Below are 6,000 nucleotides of genomic sequence, written 5' to 3' on the forward strand. Positions count from 1 at the left end.
AATCCTTACACAGAAGTAAGGCTGCTGGAGCAGTTCCTGGCTCGGTACTGCGAATATGTGAAAAGTGGAGAGAAACAGAGAAATTGTTTGGCCATTTTTAATTGTAAATATGTGTTTCGTGTGAAACTGAGGAAAGACCCAAGCTGTTTGGGAGGTTTTACCCATCCCCCGGCAAACTTTTCAGTGGCGGGTCATAGGGGCTTCCTGTCGTGTGCAGGGCAGCCTCTATACTGCAGGAAGTGTTTCCAATTTGGGCACTTACAGAACACGTGTGAGAAGAGCATGGTTTGTCGTAACTGCAAGCAAGAAGGCCATGCGGCGGCTCAGTGTCCGATGCCACGTGAATGTGACCAGTGTGGTAATATAGGGCACCTGTATAAGGACTGTCCATATGGTGGGCCAAGGAGGCCAACTAGAGAGGAGGAGAGGCGGGAGGAGGAAGAAAAGAAACGTAAGGAGGAGCGGAGGCAGGAGGAGGAAAAAAAGAGAGAGGAGGAGGTCAAGAAACGGGAGGAGGAGAGGAAGCGGGAGGAAAGCGAGGCATCTGCGCAGTAAAGCGCTGAGGTAATTCCGCCCTCCATGGTTGAGAGACGGCGGGATAGACGGCAGGAGGACAAGGAGGCTGAAAGGAGGAAGGAGGAGCTGGAGGACAAGTTATTCTGGAGAGCCGCAAAGCAGGAAGAGCGTGCTATGGTTAAAAATAAAAAGAAAAAAAAGGAGGCCCCAGTTACCAAAGCTGAGGAGTTGGGTGTTTTGATGGATTTTGACAATTCTGGGGCAGAGGAGATGGCTGCGTCGCTGATTCTTGATTCTGATCCAGGAAGCATTGGCGTTTTTTCCTCAGAAGAGGTCGAAAGTGTCCCAGGGAGGGTGGTGGGGAAATCTGTGACTCTGAGGTTCGTGAAGGTTGAGGGCCCCAGAGGAAGGCTGGGCAGAAGAAGACACGTGTGGAGGAGTGTATGGAGGTCAGCGGCTCTGAAAGCTGCTCAGCGCAGATGGTGGAGGAGGAAAGTGGCGGTGCTGTGTAGTTATGTGCTATTATTTCAGTAGCTAGGTGGTTTTGTATATAGCATTTGCCTTTAAAAATGATTTTTGTTTTTTGTGTTTTTCATGTAAGTTGAGTAATGTCATGTTCGTAGGTTGTTTTTTTGTTTAGTATTTTTTTGTGTATGTGATGGGTTTTGTAATCATATCACAAAATGTGAGGGTCTTTAAAAGTAGGTTGCGGCGGGCGGCCATTTTGGATTTTTTTGCAACCCAAAATGCAGGAATTTTTTGTCTGCAGGAGTGTGGGATTGTGGATGGTGTGAAGGGGAGTGAATGGCCTCATGGTGCATCTGTGTGGTCAGGGAGTGCCTGTAATAAAAATGATGGTGTGGGTTTTTTGGTGAAGGGAAATGATGTGAGTTTGTGTGACTATATGGTGATTGAGGTTGGAAGGTGTGTGTTGGCTAATTTTGAGTTTAGAAATGTTCGTTTTTACGTTATTAATGTATATGCACCTGTGGATAAACAGGAGCGTAGAATTTTATTTGAAAAAATTAAGTTTTTTATTCCAGGAAGAGTGCCTGTTGTGATAGTGGATGATATGAACTGTGATGTGGGAAGTGTGAATGTAGATGCGTCAGGGAAAGTGTTAGGGTACCGTCACACATTGAAATTTCCATCGCTACGACGTTACGATTCGTGACGTTCTAGCGATATCGTTACGATATCGCTGTGTCTGACACGCTACTGCGATCAGACACCCTGCTGAGAATCGTACGTCGTAGCAGATCGTTTGGAACTTTCTTTCGTCGCTTGATCACCCGCTGACATCGCTGGATCGTTGTGTGTGACAGCGATCCAGCGATGTCTTCGCTTGTAACCAGGGTAAACATCGGGTAACTAAGCGCAGGGCCGCGTGTTGTGAAATTGGATTTTGGGCTCCCCCGGTGGCCACTGGTGGAATTGAACTGGTGTGCATCATCCCCTCTGTTCACCTGTTTCCATCAGGATGTGGGAGTCGCTATTTAACCCTTTCTGGCCGGTCAAACTGTTATGGTTCTCAATGGCAAGAGAACATAGCCCAGCAAACATAAGTACTAGCTCTTGGGAGGATGGAAACTAAACTGACCATGAACTAAACCTGCCGCACAACTAACAGTAGCCGGGTAGCGTTGCCTACGTTTTTATCCCTAGACGCCCAGCGCCGGCCGGAGGACTAACTAATCCTGGCAGAGGAAAATATAGTCCTGGCTCACCTCTAGAGAAACTTCCCCGATAGGCAGACAGAGGCCCCCACATATATTGGCGGTGATTTTAGATGAAATGACAAACGTAGTATGAAAATAGGTTTAGCAAAATTGAGGTCCGCTTACTAGATAGCAGGAAGACAGAAAGGGCACTTTCATGGTCAGCTGAAAACCCTATCAAAATACCATCCTGAAATTACTTTAAGACTCTAGTATTAACTCATAACATCAGAGTGGCAATTTCAGATCACAAGAGCTTTCCAGACACAGAAACGAAACTACAGCTGTGAACTGGAACAAAATGCAAAAACAAACGAGGACTAAAGTCCAACTTAGCTGGGAGTTGTCTAGCAGCAGGAACATGCACAGAAAGGCTTCTGATTACAATGTTGACCGGCATGGAAGTGACAGAGGAGCAAGGTTAAATAGCGACTCCCACATCCTGATGGAAACAGGTGAACAGAGGGGATGATGCACACCAGTTCAATTCCACCAGTGGCCACCGGGGGAGCCCAAAATCCAATTTCACAACAGCCGCGCTTAGTAACCCGATGTTTACCCTGGTTACAAGCGTAAACGTAAAAAAACAAACCGTGCATACTCACCCGTCGGTGTCCTTCAGGTCCCTTGCCGTCTGCTTCCTGCTCTGAGTGCCGGCCGGAAAGTGAGAGCAGAGTGCAGCGGTGCTGCGATCTGCTCTCACTGTACGGCTGCACTCAGAGCAGGAAGCAGACGGCAAGGGACCTGAAGGACACTGACGAGTGAGTATGTACTGTTTGTTTTTTTACGTTTACGCTGGTAACCAGGGTAAACATCGGGTTACTAAGCGCGGCCCTGCGCTTAGTTACCCGATGTTTACCCTGGTTACCCGGGGACTTCGGCATCGCTCCAGTGCCGTGATTGCAACGTGTGACCGCAGTCTACGACGCTGGAGCGATATTCATACGACGCTGCGACGTCACGAATCGTGCCGTCGCAGCGATGAAAATTTCAATGTGTGACGGTACCCTAAATGGATATGGTGAGTGATTTTGGTTTAAAAGATATGCAGTGGACATGCAAGATAACTACATTTATAAATACGTTTTTTTCTGACAGTGGGAGGGTGGAGTCTTGATTGGACTATTGTTTTGCTTCAAAAAATCTGATTCCTGTTAGGCTACGTTCACATTTGCGGTCAGCGCCGCAGCGTCGGGCGCCGCAGCGGCGCCGCATGCGTCATGCGCCCCTATACTTAACATGGGGGCGCATGGACATGCGTTGTGCTGCGTTTTGCGCCGCATGGCCGCAAGCGTTGGACGCAAGAAACGCTTCAAGTTGCATTTTTTTTGCGTCCAACTTGCGGGCAAAAACGACGCATGCGGCGCAAAACGCAGCGTTTTAGCGTGCGTTTTGCCGCGGTTTTGTTTGCGTTGTGCGCTGCGGCGCCGACGCTGCGGCGCACAACGCAAATGTGAACGTAGCCTTAGTTATGCACAGGAGAGGGTGTTTTTTTCGGATCATGTGTGTATGAAGTGTGAATTGGATTTGCATGTTAATGAGGTGGCTGGGAAAGGGGTGTGGAAGTTGAATGTGAGTTTGCTGGAAGGAGGGGGGTGAGGGAGGAGTATGAAAGACATTATGCAGAGTGGTGTGGGTGCAGGAGTGATTTCAGAAATGTGTGTGAATGGTGGGATTGGGTTAAATGGAAAACCAAGAGTTTTTAAAAAAAAACTCGGGTACAAGTGTGCGGCTGCAAAGAGAGAAAGGTTTGTTTTTTTAAATGCAAGATTGAGTGCCTTGTATAAAGGTACCGTCACATTAAGCGACGCTGCAGCGATATAGACAACGATGCCGATCGCTGCAGCGTCGCTGTTTCATCGTTGTGTGGTCGCTGGAGAGCTGTCACACAGACAGCTCTCCAGCGACCAACGATGCCGAAGTCCCCGGGTAACCAGGGTAAACATAGGGTTACTAAGCGCAGGGCCGCGCTTAGTAACCCGATGTTTACCCTGGTTACCAGTGTAAATGCAAAAAACCCCAAACAGTACATACTTAAATTTTGGTGCCTGTCGCGTCCCCCGGCGTCCGCTTCCCTGCACTGTGTAAGTGCCGGCCCTAAAGCACAGCGGTGACGACACCGCTGTGCTTTGCTTTACGGCCGGCACTGACACATTCAGTGCAGGAAGCTCTGAGCAGCAGTGCGGACGCCGGGGGACGTGACAGACATCAGAGGGTGAGTATGTAGTGTTTTTTTTTTAACTTTTACAATGGTAACCAGGGTAAATATCGGGTTACTAAGCGCGGCCCTGCGCTTAGTAACCCGATATTTACCCTGGTTACCATTGTAAAACATTGCTGGCATCGTTGCTTTTGCTGTCAAACACAACGATACACGCCGATCTGACGACCAAATAAAGTTCTGAACTTTCAGCAACGACCAGCGATATCACAGCAGGATCCTGATCGCTGCTGCGTGTCAAACACAACGATATCGCTATCCAGGACGCTGCAACGTCACGGATCGCTATCGTTATTGTTGGAAAGTTGGTCAGTGTGAAGGTACCTTAAGTTGAGGGCAGGAGGGATGGATGTGAGTGAAGATTTAGTGAAAGTGAAAAAAGAAGTGAATGATTTTTTGTTAGAAAGAGGGAGGAATATTGTGTATAGGGCCAAATTAGAGAATTTGGAGAAGAATGAGAAGTGTTCGCGTTTTTTCTTTAAGAAAGTTTTTGGGAAGAGACAGAGTATGAATGTTTTGAATGGGATGGATGGAAGTGAAGTTAGTGGCGCGGACTTGTGTGAGGAAGTGGCAAAGTTTTATGATGATTTGTATGCTGTGAAATGGAGGACTGCGGCGACCCGTGTGTCATAAATAGTGCCTTCCCCCCTACCACCAATCCCGAAAAGACAACACAAACAGGCTCGGATGGGTTGAACTAGTCGGTCACAGTTTATTAATTTAATAAGCAGGGAGGGGCAAATTACATTTCGCAGTGGGCTCACAGCCGTGGGCCCAGTCTGCGACCGACCGGCGGCCAGCCAATGAGCGGCTACGAAGCTTCGCCCCTCCCTCCATTTCCGCTGTGACTTAAAAATAACAGTATTATAATCATCAGCTATAAATTTCAAGTAATAAAGCATTTTAAAATCATAAACACAGTAGTAAATATGTAGGGGAGGGAGGGTGGGACAATTGCTTCCAGAGGGTCAGCCGGGGAGAAAGAGGAAGGAACTGACCCCGGCACCTGGATTTAACCTTTGTGGGTGTGGCCAGATGCCCCTTACTCTCTCCTCCCGTTGGTCCGCTGGGCGTCCCAATTAGTGCATCACCTGGGGGAGTAGTGTGAGGGGGGAATAGGCACTGCACGCTGTTTCCTATTATCTTCATCTATAAGGGGCTCCGCAGTCAGAGGCACATTCCCTATGCGGTACCGTGCAACCAGACTGCGGCGACCCGTGTGTCGTAAATAGTGCCTTCCCCCCTACCACCAATCCCGAAAAGACAACACAAACAGGCTCGGATGGGTTGAACTAGTCGGTCACAGTTTATTAATTTAATAAGCAGGGAGGGGCAAATTACATTTCGCAGCGGGCTCACAGCCATGGGCCCAGTCTGCGACCGACCGGCGGCCAGCCAATGAGCGGCTACGAAGCTTCGCCCCTCCCTCCATTTCCGCCACGGAGGATCATGTGTACTACCTACACGTGACTCCGACCCCCACCCTTCAGCCTTAGTGCCTGTTCGATACCGTCTTGTAGACCTGACAAAAATATGTCAAGACCA

The sequence above is a fragment of the Ranitomeya variabilis genome, chromosome 4 (assembly GCF_051348905.1).
Source record: "Ranitomeya variabilis isolate aRanVar5 chromosome 4, aRanVar5.hap1, whole genome shotgun sequence".
NCBI classification, from domain to species: Eukaryota; Metazoa; Chordata; class Amphibia; order Anura; family Dendrobatidae; genus Ranitomeya; species Ranitomeya variabilis.